The 19,536-nt window shown below is 35.3% G+C and overlaps 1 pseudogene; it reads right to left on the bottom strand.

The window, feature by feature from the left end:
• LOC129233607 (peroxisomal acyl-coenzyme A oxidase 3-like) overlaps positions 1-19,536 on the bottom strand; it is a 54,733-nt pseudogene that overhangs the window by 11,312 nt on the left and 23,885 nt on the right.

Here is a 19,536-nt window from a genome sequence, read left to right as displayed (position 1 = left end):
AGAAGTGTCAAAGAAATGTAACAGATTTTGTAAAGAGATGTATTATGCATGTTCAGTGCAAAATTTGGTGACCAGGAAAAGCTGTAAGCACTATGTAAAGTAAGTCTTGCTTGTGTAGAGGATTAGAAAGAGATTTGAGCGTTTAAAAGACTTTCCGTTTTAGAATAATACCTATGATTTGTAAACATCCAAAAATCATAGTAATGAGTGTTATTTCCGATCATTTAATTAAATAAAAAGGGATATACAATAGAGTGGAAAAAAATCAAAATCCGATAAATGTTAAGTAATACTGAGGAAATGTTGCCTTTTGTACAGAGGTTTTGTCATGCAAAATGATTTCAACAGAAAAAGGTCTGCTCGCACCTTGAAGTTGACCAATATTGCATAAAAACTGGAAAAAGTTATAATGATTTCATAAAAAATTGATAAACGTCATGTAATATTACATAAGAGTAGGCTTTTTGTGTAAATTACACACTACATACGATCATTTTAGTAATAAACTATATTTTAAAGATCCACACATGCTTGAAGTTCGACTAATATAGCGTGAAAACGGAATAAAATCGTAATGCACTGTACTTTGAGAAAAAGTTTTAGAAGTTATTATTTGTAAAAAATTTCACATTAATTCTTACATAGATACAGGAAAAAAAGCAATAAAAGCATTTCCTAACATTGTAAAAAAAAAAAATCTCTCCTTAGCGCATAACTTAGGCGCAAAATGTAAAATTTACGTATGGTTAGTACAACAAAGGTTGAGTATAAAAGTTGGAAAATATAAATAAAGCTTGCAACAGCCCACAAAAGTCACACTTGAAAAAAAAGAAGTGGATCAATAAATTTAAATGGTTTTCAAACCCTCAAACAGTAACCACGTTGAACACAATAAAATATAGTTGGGCAACAAGTTGAATTTTTATTATGACTCTTGACAATGTTCCGCCTTAGAGATAAGACTTCTAGATTCTAATCTGACTCTAATACATCCATCCCTCTTGGTTAGATAACAAACCAAATGTGACGTCTCTTCGTATAATTTTACTCAACATCTCACTCCTTTAGTACAACATGTAAGGTTTTTGAAATCATGCAATTCAGTAAGTAGATCATCAAGCATCTAAAATTTTCTTTGTAAATGGACGCTCCGATTTTCCTCACTTTTACCTGTCAATAAGCTCATTGTAGTCTCCCTAGCTACAAAATTAAATTTGTGAAACAAATCAATTGCTTAAGTAAGTTTTATGCGGTCATAGGTAACTTAGTCAAAGAACATATTTTGACATACAAATGAAATGCAAAGACAAAAAGAAAAAAAAAACAATTGAGGGTCTGTTCTGACAAGAAGAGAAAGAAAAAACACTGCTTATCCATGAGTATAAAATGAATGCATTACTATGTGAAGTCATATACATAAAAGGCACATCACTGTGAGGAAAAAAAATCACAAAAGCAAATTCATATTGAAACAATTATTTACCATCTGTAGTTTCTAAGTCCTTTGGAGATCTAGCTGAAAATTTTTCCTTTAAGATTTCATCAATATCGTTTAAAAAGCAGATACTTTCTTGTTCAAAAACCATGTTTTTGTCTATTATAAAAGTAAAAGAAAAGCTCATTAAAATAAATAAAACATTAGGACAGTAACACAGATATGAGTGTTTAAAAAACTCTCAAGAAAACAGAAGTTCTTATCTAGCATACAGTTGCATATTTACAGATCAAACGAAGATAATTAGGCTTTTCACTATCCCTGAAATACTACTGATTCAACTGCCCCCCCCCCTTTTTTTTGTACAGAAATAAACTTCTAGGATCCTGAACAATATCAAATGCAATAAATGTTTTGTTATAGGTTCCAAATAATAGATGAAAATTTTAATTATAGAACAGAGTTTTAAATTGACTCTGCTTAATATGAATGATAAGAAGGACAAGGTATTTATCCATCTTATAGGTCACATTATCTGGACATTTATAATTGAAAACCATTTAACTAGGCATGTCACATTGATCTAGTTAAAAATTCTTTCCCTTTTAACCACCTACAAATGAATGTACAGTAATTTTTATTATGTATTTTCAAGTGCCTTCATTGACTTTGTTGCCCCTCAACACTCTATTCTTTACCTCAAAGTACAGAAATCGTTTCATTCTTAGGCACATATTTGTAAAGGCTCCTGTATTTGTAGCAAATGTATAGTAACCAAAAAGCTAGTTATATACAGCTCGTTGGGAGCCAGCAAAAAAGTGTAATCTTTCCAAAAAGGCAATATAACCCAAGTCGTAAAAAACTATTTATTTCATGATCCAAAAATTTAGTTCATAACCAAATAAGAACAACTTTCTTTAAAAAACAGCAAAAAAATTAGCTCCCATTTTTTTTTCTTTTCAAATAAAACATTAAAATTAAAAAATATTCAGATTTGCTTAAAAATTATTTTTGTTTTTCTTTTTTTTCTTCTTTGATTATGAATTTAAAGTTGTAAACTTAAGCTAAGCAAATTCAGATGAATGGGAAATGTACCAAATTTTGTTTATTGATCAAAAGAAGTTCCTGAGAAATATAATATTTTTGCTTCAGTGGTGTCAAATTTAAAGCATTTTTTTTTTTTTTTTTTTTTTTTTTTTTTTTTTTGCATATAATTTTTGGTGGACAATAGAAAAGAGTGACATAATTGGATGCACTATATAACAAGAAGTGGTGTTAGGAGGTAAAGATACTGTATTACTTAATACAACTTTAGGCCTTGAAGAGACATTTGGCAATTAAATTATAGGAATTAAGAACTTAAACAAAAATATAGGAAATTTTCAAACAAAATAATCCAGGAAGTACAGTACAAAATTTAAAACTTGCACACCCTGAGACTTTGGCATGACTGAATTTTTGAATGTTACTTTTTAATATTGCATTTTTTTTTTTTTTTTTTTTTTTTTTCATTTCTTACAAGGTAAAAGAAAACTACCATGACATATGGGTATGAGCCATACGTAGAGCTGGCTTTCAACTTTACTTGTTCACCAATCTTGCATGGGCACCCATATAGGGGGGTAGGTGGGGGCTCAAGCCCTCCTTAGAAATTAGATTTTCCTTTGCAAAAGTGTAAAACCATTTCTTCTCCTGCCATTAATGAGTAGGTTATTAAAAATGTTAACTCTAATCTGTTCTGAAATCGGTTTCCATGAGGAAAATATCCTGCTAAACAATGGGGAAAATATCTGTGTCCCCCACCTTAAAATTTTGTATATGGGAGTCTATGCAACCTTGTCAACTTGACGATGCATTGCTAAGATGGGGATAAAATTGAGATGCTAAATCCTCCATTCAACCAAGGTTATTGCATATAATAGAATACAAGTAAAATCCTAGAGTTCTTTCAATTTTAAAGATACAGAAAAGATACTATTTTTGTGTTCAGTAAAACATTTGTAATGATATAGGAGGTTCAATCTGAAATTTAAAAAACTTTGGCAATAATTCCCCCTTCCGCAATACTAGCGACACTACGCAACACATGTGTGAAGAAACACCAAATTTTCACCTTGAAAAAAAGAAAAAAAAAACCTCAAGTATTTATTCAAAAATGTGAAAAAAGAATAGATTATAATGCATAAAACATTTCTTTTAAAAATATGAACAGAGCTGTCAACTTTTGAAAATCTAAATTAGTAAAAATAAGAAATTACAAAGTAAAATTACAGATAACTACATACACTTGTTTTGGAGTAACAAGAAATCCCTTTTTCAATACAAAATAAGTGAGCTTATGGATGAAAAGACTCTTAACTCAAGACTATTGATCGTAGAAACTACGATTTTTTCGTAGCAGTTGGCAGCTCCGACCAGAAATATTAACCAAAGTAATGAATAGTTACAGATTGATACATATAATGAAATTTATACCTTCCTCTTTTCTTTTCAATCTTTCTAAGAGATAATTGCTAGTTTGTTGTAGCAAAACGTTGTTATCACCTTCATATGTACAGTTGGCATCATTGTCATTTCGAAGAGATCCAAATCCAGAAGCTTCAAACATTTAAATATCAATTATTAACAACTTTATAAAATTCATGAGATAGTATAAATACACGCAAAATTGAATTCGAAAGGTATTAAACAAGTCTACACACCAAAACACATTGCTTCCTGTTTTGCAAATATGGCTTTAACTTTTAATGAATCAATTTCCAACTAGCTAAAATATGATTCCTTTAAAGTATTTTCCCGTTGGGACAGTAAAAATGCTACAGGCGAGCCAGATAATTGGTAATACGGGTAGTATGAGTTAGAGGCAAAACTAATTCTAAAGTAAGCAGACTTACTGCTCATTATGATAAAAAACATGTTGTGACAATTAGAAAGGATTATTTACCAGACATTAAAAAATAATAATTTTTCACATCATTTCATAACAAAGAATTGATCTACTGCCTTTTGTCTCATACACATGTGATATTTGAATGAAACATGGTTTCACAAATGTTCTATCACTAACCTGTTTAGGACCAGAGGAAAAAGCACTTTCCCAGGCCCACAGGGATCTGTGTGCATGGGACCAGGCAATTTTCGTAGTTATGCCTAATTTTATTTAAAAATTCAGATAAAACCATTCCTGTAATTAAATGTGCTGAAACTTTTAATTCACCATCATTAATATTCTCTGAATACATTCCAGCAAAATTTTCATCATATTAAAAAAAATAATTGCAAATGTTGAGGAAAAATGTTTTTTTTCCAGCAAAACAAACGACTGTGTATATATGTGGGTTTTAAAAAGTTATTTCAGTTTGCATACAAGCATTCAAAACACAGACAAAACATTAGAATATCAAAACAAAAAATATATATTTCAGACAAAAGTTAGAAATAGTACATCAAACTAATTATTGCTGAAATACTTATGAAGCTTTGATATCCAATTGCCATTAACTTGCGCTTAAAATGTCTGCACTGTAACCCACGTCTTCAGAATCACTGCTTCCAATATTCAAAATTAATTTCTTTATTTTCATATATGATCTGTTCATCAGTTTTGACATCTGACCCTCCGTTAAAATTTTCATTCTTTTATCCATCGAGATTGAAATAAAACTGATCCTAACCATATGGAAAACGATCCAGCAAACTCAACACTGAAATTTTTACTCCCACTCTTAACCAATAAATATTCATCCTTTCCATTTCACTAAAATATAAACAAACACAAAGAGAAAAAGTCATAAATCTGAGCTCTGACTTTTCCAGATGCAAAGGCTGTAACACTTGCAGTTGTTTTTTTTTTTTTTTAATCCAAGTCCTCGGATTTAAAAAAAAAAAAAAAAAAAGAATATAACCAAAAGCACTTATTGAAGGTCGACACTCTGTAGAACCTTGTTGGGAAAAGTAACGGACATCAACTGCCATCTAGTGTCATTTAAAAATTCAAATATATTGTTCCAAACTGAGATCACATAGGCATGATCACAAGCCCGCCTGGAACAAAAAATCTAATCCCGCCTGTGATAACACAGCTGCTGGAGGGAGAGTCGAGTGATCACATATATGTGATCATGGTCACAAACGGGTAAATAGATCAAAATGAAAGCAAGTGTTTAGTGTACTTTTGATATTTTTACACATTCTTGGTATCAATAATGTCGTGTTGCGCGATTAATTTTGAGAAATTATACGAAAACCAAAGAGAAAGCGATTTTAGGCCGTGGAAGTGGAAGCATCGCTGCCGCGCATAACCACAGACCAACGACTGCCTTGAATGCCCGAGAACCAAAATTTAAAAGAGACTTACCCGGGGGTGGTGTGTTAGTTGACGATAGGAAGCACAAAAATAATTACCATACATTCTTTATTCAACGTTACTTCAAAGCAGACATGAAGATAGGCACTAGGCGTGGTGATCACCAGAACATTTCACTTAGTATAAAAAAAACAAATGTGAGGAATACAGACTTAAGAGTTCATGAATGGAGCTGGGTTTTGTTGCTAAGTTCGTTAACGATCAAAAAAAGGTAGAGTTCTCGCGGAGGGTGGTGGAATATTTAAATTGAAATGGAAGAAGGACGTACAGTTCGCTATGAATATGGTGGGATGTTATCGAGGGATGGCTTTTGATAAAAAAAATGTCCGTTGCAGGCCGATGTACGTTGAGACGAAAATGGTGCAGGCTGTAATCACCATGGTGACAACGTTGAGCTCGTCACACGCTTAAAAAGGAATCAGGATACTTTCAAGGTAATTGCGGATCCATGCCGTCACCTCATGGTATGTAGATCATCGAAGAAGTAGTTACATTAAGGGGACGATTCAGGTGCACTCTGCGTGCCGCCATCGGACGCCATCATTCAAACAGGTGATGGATCATCAATGCACTCATCTTCAGCTGCGACGAAGTACGTTCTTGAGTATTATATTTTAGACAAATATGAAAAAATAAAACGTTCACCTCATGTTGAGGTTATTAACGATTTTGCGGCGAGCAACGGCCGTCCCCAGACGCCGTGCACCGATGCATCATTATCGCCATCGTAGAACAAAAACCGGAGCCGCAGAAAATGCGACCGAGCGGACAGAGAGCAGCAAGTAGAGTGAAGTGGGGTGGAAAAATGAATCGGCAAATGAGCGATCGGATCCGGGTACGCGGCGATGCGCGGGAACCAATGAGTGCGTTTGGCGCCCAAACAACGAAGGGAAGGGGACGCTACGCCATTTTAATGGCCGACAAGAAGATGCAAAAAATTGGATCGACGCTTGAAAAAATGACAAAAAGTTAAACGATGGGAAAAGTGAATAAGTCATATTTTGATATCGTAAAGTGTGCGAAATTTAACGGGGGAACGCGGGGAAAACGTGGAATGCACAAGAAAATAAAAAAACAACAAAATGGGGGAAGAAAACGATTAAAATGACCGAAAACATGGGAAAAATGAAAATGGGTAAAAAATGTGATATGCATTATCACATACACTGGCAAAGCAAAAGAAAAAAAAAAGAGAAAAAAAAAGAAAATTTTAAGTCCAGCTCCAATTTACCGAAACTTGACACAACAAATTCATACATCATATATATTCAAATGCATAAAGAGTTGTAACATCCAAAAAAAACATGGGATACAGTTTTATACTATCGTCAAGGTAGAAAATGGGTAAGTCAAAGAAAATGAACTATTTGCATTTTCTTTTTGCATGTCATGATTGCACCCTGCTCACAAAACAATTTGCCACACACGACCGACCAAAAGGACAAAAAAAAAACACACAGTTGTAATTACGTGAACAACACATAGCATACCAAGAGTTAAAAATATAAACATTCAAAAAAAGTTCACAACTACCCAACACATGTAGAAGGTATGAATACAAAAAATGCAATAACCCTCAAATATGACCATTCACAATATGCATTAAATTATACAGAAACACATTAATGCAAAAAAAACATTAGAATCATTATCTTGACTATCTACGTCAAGTGTTACACATTAGGGTAACATGAGTAAAAATTTCAAGTAGAAAATTTTTTTTTTTTTTAAACAGTTCATATTGCTAAAGAGTTCAACAGTGTAGTGCACCAGATTACCAGGCGCACACTCAGTACTAAATTTGTATTTGAAAAAAAAAAATTTTTTTTTTTGTTGAAGACACACTAATATTGAGACGGACAAATTCATAAGCATGAAGAGTAAGACATAATAAGGAAAACCGGTTGTAGATATTAGGACATAATCGAGAGATTGACATTATCTTGTGGAGGAAAAATTGTTACGTTCATGTTGACATACATATGTTGGTACCAACAGCAAAAATATGACAGCGTCCTGTCATACGTAAAAATAAAAGAAAACATAAAAATACATTTCCAAAAATAGAAAAAATGAGATCGACTTGCCGTGTATTAACAATACATTCTCATCACTGTGCCCCTCAATGAAAACAAACATAGGGGAGAAAAAAAATACGTTCATAAAAGACATAGAGAGAATCACAAGCAAAATGATACGGATTCCGGAATTACAATCACGACCAGCACGACTGCCCGTACATAACAGCAAGTGGTACACCCTATGATTAAATTACTTACAACTACGGAGAAAGTAACGGGTTTGTTGACTGGGATGCTGAGGTTGGTGGGACACATTGTTATCTGTGTTAACAGACATTAAATTGCTTTTGCGAGGTGGGGCTAAACGTAAACGATTGACATGAATTACAAAAGGTTGCGCGGAGTCATCACCTAAGAGTTTAATTTTACAATTTACATCCCCTACATTGCTTACAACAGTATAAGGACCATCAAATCTAGGTTTAAAAGTGTCAGCCGACTTCATGTATACAATATCATTTTGTTTAAAATTTCGACTGTGAGAAGCAGGCAATTGCCTATTGTTTTGATTGATCTGTTTGAGTTGTAAAGAAGAGTACGCCTCCTCATAGATTAGGCGAAGATCCTGCAGAACATTTTGTATATAATGTGAGGTGTTAAGAAATCGAGGTTGCACGTCATTATCAAAAGTGTCAAAAAACAAGGATAGTTCCCTTCCCAAGTGCAACATGTTAGGAGTGAAACCAGTAGATGAATGAGTTGTCCCATTATATATAGACATGTGAACCATAACAGCAACTTCTAAAGACACATTCTGCTCGAGTAAAGACAGTAAACTAGACTTGATTTGACTATTAATTCTCTCAGAAATCGAATTGGACTGGGGATGAGCACGAGAAGAATGCTGAATTGTAACACCTAAGGCCTTGTTCAGAGAGTGAAATACATCACTGTCAAACTGACGGCCTAAATCTGACAGAAGATACGACATTCTACCATATAGAGAAATGTAATTCAACATGTGCTTAACTATTGTGTTGGCAGTAATATTTTTACAAGGATAAAGGACAACGTGACGAGAAAAATGATCAGTAACCGTCAAAATATATCCATATTGGCGAATTGGACCTACCAGGTCGATTGAACAGAACTCACCAGGTCTCCTCGGAATCCAAATATTTTGCAATGGGGCGGGTTTAATGGAATAGGGCTTCAGTCGAATACAAAAATCACATGATAAAACAAAATTCGACACATCCCGATACATTCCTAACCAAAAATATTTACTAACAACTACCTCATACGTTTTCTTTATTCCGGTGTGAGAAATGTGACAAATTTGCAAAACTTTAGCTTTCAATGTGTCGGGAACAACAATAGTAGGTAAACAAGTTTTGTTGCGAACATGCATTAATAGGTTTGTAGTTGGACAAATGAAAAAATCCTTAAGCTTGTGAGCATGATGCAGATTAGGCTTTTGCAAAAAGGAAACAGCTTCTTTAATGTACGGATCATTAAGTTGCTCACGTAAAAAGGTTTTAATAGATATTTCATTATGTGCATCAGTTTGGGCACACACAAATGAATGAGAGCTTAAATTATGACCAGACTGAGGTTCACATAGGGAAGTAGGGTGCGGTCTTAAATAATTAACCACATTAGTGGATTCAACACAAGGAGTATTAGAGGGTATATCACACAGCATATTGTCAGGGGTGGAAATATCAGTGAAGGGAAGGATCAACTCCTTATCCGCATTGGGTTGAAGAGCTGATTCATGTAAATTGGGGTCAGGGCTCCGAGAACAGAAATCTGCTAAAATATTCTGAGGGCCAGGGATATATGAAAAAGTATAGGAATATTGACCAATTTCTAACAACCAACGAGTAACAACATCGGCTGGCGAGGTTACATTGCTGTAACGCTCTAAGGGCTTACTGTCAGACATGAGAATAAATCTTCTATTAAAGAGGTACGTCTTGAATGCTGTCATTCCCTTATATATAGCATACAACTCGAGTTTAATTGGAGGATAATTACGTTCAGACTTTGACAAAGCTTTACTAAAATAAGACACGGGTTTTAGAATACCATCTCTCTTTTGCATCAATACAGCAGCAATTCCCTGAAGTGAAGCATCTGTATTTAAATAGAAATCATCATTCCAATTTGGAAGAACCACAAAAGGCTGCTTAAAAAAGGTAGACTGGAGATCATCAAAAGCTTTTTGGTGAACATCATTCCATTCAAAAGGTTTATTTTTTGCGGTTAATTGTGTCAAAACATGGGTGCGTTCAGCATACTTGTGAATTAAATGCCTATAAAATCCACATAAGCCCAAGAATTTCTTGACCTGTCGCACAGTGCGAGGTGGGGCAAATTTGGTAATTTTGGCAATATTAGAAGTAATAGGTTGAATACAGTTGTGTGATATATGAAATCCCAAATAATCAATTTCGGTCTGGAAAAAAACACATTTAGATGGCGATAAAGTTAGATTATGTTTGGAGAGAACAGAAAAGACAGCCTCGAGCTTAGATACCATCTGGTCAAAGTTTTCGGCACAAACCAAAAAGTCGTCTTGAAATGCATGAATTCCGTGAATTCCTAGCAATTTTAACTCATCAATTAACTGATCCACGGCAGATTGGAAAATGTTGCTACTTACCTTAAGGCCAAAGGGCAAACGGTTATGAGCAAAAGAGCCAAATTCGGTCGAGAAAGTCACAATATCTTGGAGATGATTGGGAAGGAGAATTTGCCAATAGGCCGAATGCAGATCTAAAACGGTATAGTACTTATAGGATGAGACGGCATTGATTAACGTAGAAATTTTGGGAAGTGGGTATGTGGAACTTTCGATGACGGAATTTAATAATCTTAAATCTAATGCCATACGGTACTTAGGTGGTTCATTAGGCCCAGATTTCTTACGTACCATTATCATCGGACTCGCATAGTGGCTCACATTTCTAGAAATAATTCCAGCCTCAATTAATTCATCCAATTCTTCCTGAACCTGTCCTTTTAACGCCTGAGGAATTTCAAAAGGTAAGGCCTTAATTGGATTATTGTTACGCAAAATGACTGAAGGAGTGACAATGTCAGAACACCCTAAAGCTTTGACAGATTTACTAAACACAGAAAAATTTTTCATCAAAATGTTTAATAAAATATCTTGTTGTGAAGTATTTAAGTGATCTAATTTAAAATCTGAAGGACTAAGTTCCTCTTTCCTGATTTTTAATACTTCGTCTGATGCAATAATTTGGTGACAAAATTGGGATTGATTGCTTGAGCATGTAGTTTCATTCAAAGAATCATTTAAAATTTCAAACTGTTCAGTGACATGACCCATTACCATACCTTTATTTAAATGAAGAGGATTGTTACCTATATTTCTGATAATAGAGGAGAAATTATGTTTCTCGACTAAGTGCACAGCGGGATGAATTTCACAAGTTATGTCATTAACGGTAGGAATAAAATAAATTTCAGATGATTTGACCGGTATGTCAGATAACGAAAAATTAGCAATGGCAGTTTCCCCCGGTTGGATAATTAATTTGTTTTTAAGAGCAACAGAAAAAGCCTTGTCACTATGCAGAGAATTAATTTTGGCCAAATGTTGTGAGATGTCAGTTTGAGGCATTAAAGGAGCTTTAAAATTATCAAAAGTGGCACTGCCGGTCTTAGTGTCAATTAACACATTGAAACGGGTTAAAAAATCATAACCTAATATCCCATAAAAAGAGGAAGGTGCAAAATCAGCAACAAAAAATGGGTGCTTAAAGAAATTTTTACCAATTTTAAATGAAACCTCAGCGCACGCAGAAAATGATAAGTTAGAATTTACAGTCCTGATTGTGACAGTGCGTGAGAGAAATCTGCATTTTGTCAAAGATTTTATCTGTTCGAAAACAGCTTTTGAAAATAAGCTGACCGAAGATCCTGAATCCAAAAGCATTGGGAATATCTCATGACCAATTGAAATATTAAGTATAGGTAAGTCGCTAACTTTGTTATCAGAATGAACATTAAAAATGGATTCGGATTGTTTGCATTGAGACTCATCAGGCTTTGAAAATTTCGACAAAAATTCCCCAATAGTATCTTTACCAATGGAGCTATTTAAAAAGGTATGTAAATCTGGATATGTATTATGTTTCTTACATTGAACAGATTCAGTCTCCTGTACACTAATATTTTGAGGGACCAGAGATGAGAAATCAGTTACCGAGGCCAAGCCGTCCCTCATGGATGACCCCCTCGCCAGTTTAAATTGTCTCCATTTTGTGTTGGAGTATTAAGTCTTACTTCCGGCGATGAAAATCTGTTTTGCGACAGAAAATGTTGGGGTGGAACAAACTGGTTGGGGAAATTAAAGTTACCTCGTGGCCTAAATGGAATACGAGGGGCAAAAAAATTTTGAGTTTGAGGCCTATTTTGACCTTGATTTGAGAAATTGTTAAGGGGTTGACCCCCATTGTAAATCCGGCAATTAATCATTAAGTGGTTTGTTCTACCACAAAATACACAAAAAGTGTTATTAGAATTTGGAGAGGCTTTTTGCTGGGGTTTGGGCAAAACAGTTTTCTCATTAACGGAAGAGACGCGAATGTACAAAGGACATTCAACAAGTGGGTGTGGACTTTCCCCACAAAGACGACAATTTGACATTAATTTAGTGACACATGTTGTTAAAGATCGTAAATTTTCGGCCAAGGCATCTATTTGCACTTGAGCACTAGTCATAGCATTTGTCAATTTTGGTTGGCCTGTTACATGTAAACAGTGTAACTTATTAGCCTTGTCGACTAAATCGGTAAACTTTGACGTGTCGACATCAAGTAGTTTGTCCTTGATATTCAATGGTAACGCCGCCAAAAATTGGTAAGATTTTATTTGGGTGAGGGCAGCACTATCCGTAATAAAAGGATATGCTGAGTGAGCAGCACGTTCAACACGATGTGCTAAACTCTGAATACTCTCATGAGTTTCAAATTTGATATTTTGAAATTCTGAAAGGGACACAGAAGAAGGGGTATGCATTTTGAAAAATGCACGCAATTTGTCACAAGCCTGGTTAAAAGTCATAGACTCCAAGCAACTGGGATTGGTCGCAAAAAAATACAAGGCAGAGCCAGAAAGTTTTGACTTTAAAAACATAAGAGTCGTGGGATCATCCCAACCGTTTAAATTCTGCAAGTCCTTAATTTGTGATATAAAAAATTCAACAGTTTCTGGCTCGCCTGAATATGAGGGAATGGGGAAGTTAAAATTCCTACTCGCCACAGCACCTTGAGGTGACTCATTGGCCATATTCACACCTTGGGGTGGGTCGGTTTGAGTACTATCAGTTGACATGGCAACAAATGTGCCGTCTTTTACTTTAGCACAAAAATCAATGAGCATCTAATATAATTTTCACTTAATTCACACGGTGCAATCATGAGAAACAAAAATTTTTAAATGCAAATATTGTTGAAAGCACATGCACACATGAGAATAAATGCAACTAATAAAATAAAAATTGACATCAAATTTTTGAACTAAATTAAAAAATATAAAATTAATATATCCCCCCATTAACATCACAGAAATACAAAAAGCCATATGAAAAAAACAACAAAAGTGCATATGCATTCAACTTCAGAAAAAAAAAGGCATTCAAGACCTGGTCAAAAACGGCGCCATTTTGTCGTGTTGCGCGATTAATTTTGAGAAATTATACGAAAACCAAAGAGAAAGCGATTTTAGGCCGTGGAAGTGGAAGCATCGCTGCCGCGCATAACCACAGACCAACGACTGCCTTGAATGCCCGAGAACCAAAATTTAAAAGAGACTTACCCGGGGGTGGTGTGTTAGTTGACGATAGGAAGCACAAAAATAATTACCATACATTCTTTATTCAACGTTACTTCAAAGCAGACATGAAGATAGGCACTAGGCGTGGTGATCACCAGAACATTTCACTTAGTATAAAAAAAACAAATGTGAGGAATACAGACTTAAGAGTTCATGAATGGAGCTGGGTTTTGTTGCTAAGTTCGTTAACGATCAAAAAAAGGTAGAGTTCTCGCGGAGGGTGGTGGAATATTTAAATTGAAATGGAAGAAGGACGTACAGTTCGCTATGAATATGGTGGGATGTTATCGAGGGATGGCTTTTGATAAAAAAAATGTCCGTTGCAGGCCGATGTACGTTGAGACGAAAATGGTGCAGGCTGTAATCACCATGGTGACAACGTTGAGCTCGTCACACGCTTAAAAAGGAATCAGGATACTTTCAAGGTAATTGCGGATCCATGCCGTCACCTCATGGTATGTAGATCATCGAAGAAGTAGTTACATTAAGGGGACGATTCAGGTGCACTCTGCGTGCCGCCATCGGACGCCATCATTCAAACAGGTGATGGATCATCAATGCACTCATCTTCAGCTGCGACGAAGTACGTTCTTGAGTATTATATTTTAGACAAATATGAAAAAATAAAACGTTCACCTCATGTTGAGGTTATTAACGATTTTGCGGCGAGCAACGGCCGTCCCCAGACGCCGTGCACCGATGCATCATTATCGCCATCGTAGAACAAAAACCGGAGCCGCAGAAAATGCGACCGAGCGGACAGAGAGCAGCAAGTAGAGTGAAGTGGGGTGGAAAAATGAATCGGCAAATGAGCGATCGGATCCGGGTACGCGGCGATGCGCGGGAACCAATGAGTGCGTTTGGCGCCCAAACAACGAAGGGAAGGGGACGCTACGCCATTTTAATGGCCGACAAGAAGATGCAAAAAATTGGATCGACGCTTGAAAAAATGACAAAAAGTTAAACGATGGGAAAAGTGAATAAGTCATATTTTGATATCGTAAAGTGTGCGAAATTTAACGGGGGAACGCGGGGAAAACGTGGAATGCACAAGAAAATAAAAAAACAACAAAATGGGGGAAGAAAACGATTAAAATGACCGAAAACATGGGAAAAATGAAAATGGGTAAAAAATGTGATATGCATTATCACATACACTGGCAAAGCAAAAGAAAAAAAAAAGAGAAAAAAAAAGAAAATTTTAAGTCCAGCTCCAATTTACCGAAACTTGACACAACAAATTCATACATCATATATATTCAAATGCATAAAGAGTTGTAACATCCAAAAAAAACATGGGATACAGTTTTATACTATCGTCAAGGTAGAAAATGGGTAAGTCAAAGAAAATGAACTATTTGCATTTTCTTTTTGCATGTCATGATTGCACCCTGCTCACAAAACAATTTGCCACACACGACCGACCAAAAGGACAAAAAAAAAACACACAGTTGTAATTACGTGAACAACACATAGCATACCAAGAGTTAAAAATATAAACATTCAAAAAAAGTTCACAACTACCCAACACATGTAGAAGGTATGAATACAAAAAATGCAATAACCCTCAAATATGACCATTCACAATATGCATTAAATTATACAGAAACACATTAATGCAAAAAAAACATTAGAATCATTATCTTGACTATCTACGTCAAGTGTTACACATTAGGGTAACATGAGTAAAAATTTCAAGTAGAAAATTTTTTTTTTTTTTAAACAGTTCATATTGCTAAAGAGTTCAACAGTGTAGTGCACCAGATTACCAGGCGCACACTCAGTACTAAATTTGTATTTGAAAAAAAAAAATTTTTTTTTTTGTTGAAGACACACTAATATTGAGACGGACAAATTCATAAGCATGAAGAGTAAGACATAATAAGGAAAACCGGTTGTAGATATTAGGACATAATCGAGAGATTGACATTATCTTGTGGAGGAAAAATTGTTACGTTCATGTTGACATACATATGTTGGTACCAACAGCAAAAATATGACAGCGTCCTGTCATACGTAAAAATAAAAGAAAACATAAAAATACATTTCCAAAAATAGAAAAAATGAGATCGACTTGCCGTGTATTAACAATACATTCTCATCACTGTGCCCCTCAATGAAAACAAACATAGGGGAGAAAAAAAATACGTTCATAAAAGACATAGAGAGAATCACAAGCAAAATGATACGGATTCCGGAATTACAATCACGACCAGCACGACTGCCCGTACATAACAGCAAGTGGTACACCCTATGATTAAATTACTTACAACTACGGAGAAAGTAACGGGTTTGTTGACTGGGATGCTGAGGTTGGTGGGACACATTGTTATCTGTGTTAACAGACATTAAATTGCTTTTGCGAGGTGGGGCTAAACGTAAACGATTGACATGAATTTACAAAAGGTTGCGCGGAGTCATCACCTAAGAGTTTAATTTTACAATTTACATCCCCTACATTGCTTACAACAGTATAAGGACCATCAAATCTAGGTTTAAAAGTGTCAGCCGACTTCATGTATACAATATCATTTTGTTTAAAATTTCGACTGTGAGAAGCAGGCAATTGCCTATTGTTTTGATTGATCTGTTTGAGTTGTAAAGAAGAGTACGCCTCCTCATAGATTAGGCGAAGATCCTGCAGAACATTTTGTATATAATGTGAGGTGTTAAGAAATCGAGGTTGCACGTCATTATCAAAAGTGTCAAAAAAACAAGGATAGTTCCCTTCCCAAGTGCAACATGTTAGGAGTGAAACCAGTAGATGAATGAGTTGTCCCATTATATATAGACATGTGAACCATAACAGCAACTTCTAAAGACACATTCTGCTCGAGTAAAGACAGTAAACTAGACTTGATTTGACTATTAATTCTCTCAGAAATCGAATTGGACTGGGGATGAGCACGAGAAGAATGCTGAATTGTAACACCTAAGGCCTTGTTCAGAGAGTGAAATACATCACTGTCAAACTGACGGCCTAAATCTGACAGAAGATACGACATTCTACCATATAGAGAAATGTAATTCAACATGTGCTTAACTATTGTGTTGGCAGTAATATTTTTACAAGGATAAAGGACAACGTGACGAGAAAAATGATCAGTAACCGTCAAAATATATCCATATTGGCGAATTGGACCTACCAGGTCGATTGAACAGAACTCACCAGGTCTCCTCGGAATCCAAATATTTTGCAATGGGGCGGGTTTAATGGAATAGGGCTTCAGTCGAATACAAAAATCACATGATAAAACAAAATTCGACACATCCCGATACATTCCTAACCAAAAATATTTACTAACAACTACCTCATACGTTTTCTTTATTCCGGTGTGAGAAATGTGACAAATTTGCAAAACTTTAGCTTTCAATGTGTCGGGAACAACAATAGTAGGTAAACAAGTTTTGTTGCGAACATGCATTAATAGGTTTGTAGTTGGACAAATGAAAAAATCCTTAAGCTTGTGAGCATGATGCAGATTAGGCTTTTGCAAAAAGGAAACAGCTTCTTTAATGTACGGATCATTAAGTTGCTCACGTAAAAAGGTTTTAATAGATATTTCATTATGTGCATCAGTTTGGGCACACACAAATGAATGAGAGCTTAAATTATGACCAGACTGAGGTTCACATAGGGAAGTAGGGTGCGGTCTTAAATAATTAACCACATTAGTGGATTCAACACAAGGAGTATTAGAGGGTATATCACACAGCATATTGTCAGGGGTGGAAATATCAGTGAAGGGAAGGATCAACTCCTTATCCGCATTGGGTTGAAGAGCTGATTCATGTAAATTGGGGTCAGGGCTCCGAGAACAGAAATCTGCTAAAATATTCTGAGGGCCAGGGATATATGAAAAAGTATAGGAATATTGACCAATTTCTAACAACCAACGAGTAACAACATCGGCTGGCGAGGTTACATTGCTGTAACGCTCTAAGGGCTTACTGTCAGACATGAGAATAAATCTTCTATTAAAGAGGTACGTCTTGAATGCTGTCATTCCCTTATATATAGCATACAACTCGAGTTTAATTGGAGGATAATTACGTTCAGACTTTGACAAAGCTTTACTAAAATAAGACACGGGTTTTAGAATACCATCTCTCTTTTGCATCAATACAGCAGCAATTCCCTGAAGTGAAGCATCTGTATTTAAATAGAAATCATCATTCCAATTTGGAAGAACCACAAAAGGCTGCTTAAAAAAGGTAGACTGGAGATCATCAAAAGCTTTTTGGTGAACATCATTCCATTCAAAAGGTTTATTTTTTGCGGTTAATTGTGTCAAAACATGGGTGCGTTCAGCATACTTGTGAATTAAATGCCTATAAAATCCACATAAGCCCAAGAATTTCTTGACCCTGTCGCACAGTGCGAGGTGGGGCAAATTTGGTAATTTTGGCAATATTAGAAGTAATAGGTTGAATACAGTTGTGTGATATATGAAATCCCAAATAATCAATTTCGGTCTGGAAAAAAACACATTTAGATGGCGATAAAGTTAGATTATGTTTGGAGAGAACAGAAAAGACAGCCTCGAGCTTAGATACCATCTGGTCAAAGTTTTCGGCACAAACCAAAAAGTCGTCTTGAAATGCATGAATTCCGTGAATTCCTAGCAATTTTAACTCATCAATTAACTGATCCACGGCAGATTGGAAAATGTTGCTACTTACCTTAAGGCCAAAGGGCAAACGGTTATGAGCAAAAGAGCCAAATTCGGTCGAGAAAGTCACAATATCTTGGAGATGATTGGGAAGGAGAATTTGCCAATAGGCCGAATGCAGATCTAAAACGGTATAGTACTTATAGGATGAGACGGCATTGATTAACGTAGAAATTTTGGGAAGTGGGTATGTGGAACTTTCGATGACGGAATTTAATAATCTTAAATCTAATGCCATACGGTACTTAGGTGGTTCATTAGGCCCAGATTTCTTACGTACCATTATCATCGGACTCGCATAGTGGCTCACATTTCTAGAAATAATTCCAGCCTCAATTAATTCATCCAATTCTTCCTGAACCTGTCCTTTTAACGCCTGAGGAATTTCAAAAGGTAAGGCCTTAATTGGATTATTGTTACGCAAAATGACTGAAGGAGTGACAATGTCAGAACACCCTAAAGCTTTGACAGATTTACTAAACACAGAAAAATTTTTCATCAAAATGTTTAATAAAATATCTTTCGCTTTGTGAAGTATTTAAGTGATCTAATTTAAAATCTGAAGGACTAAGTTCCTCTTTCCTGATTTTTAATACTTCGTCTGATGCAATAATTTGGTGACAAAATTGGGATTGATTGCTTGAGCATGTAGTTTCATTCAAAGAATCATTTAAAATTTCAAACTGTTCAGTGACATGACCCATTACCATACCTTTATTTAAATGAAGAGGATTGTTACCTATATTTCTGATAATAGAGGAGAAATTATGTTTCTCGACTAAGTGCACAGCGGGATGAATTTCACAAGTTATGTCATTAACGGTAGGAATAAAATAAATTTCAGATGATTTGACCGGTATGTCAGATAACGAAAAATTAGCAATGGCAGTTTCCCCCGGTTGGATAATTAATTTGTTTTTAAGAGCAACAGAAAAAGCCTTGTCACTATGCAGAGAATTAATTTTGGCCAAATGTTGTGAGATGTCAGTTTTGAGGCATTAAAGGAGCTTTAAAATTATCAAAAGTGGCACTGCCGGTCTTAGTGTCAATTAACACATTGAAACGGGTTAAAAAATCATAACCTAATATCCCATAAAAAGAGGAAGGTGCAAAATCAGCAACAAAAAATGGGTGCTTAAAGAAATTTTTACCAATTTTAAATGAAACCTCAGC

Source organism: Uloborus diversus, chromosome 1 (assembly GCF_026930045.1).
Source record: "Uloborus diversus isolate 005 chromosome 1, Udiv.v.3.1, whole genome shotgun sequence".
In the NCBI taxonomy this organism is placed as follows: domain Eukaryota; kingdom Metazoa; phylum Arthropoda; class Arachnida; order Araneae; family Uloboridae; genus Uloborus; species Uloborus diversus.
Note: the sequence above shows the minus strand (reverse complement) of the source record. Positions and strands in the feature narration are given on the sequence as shown.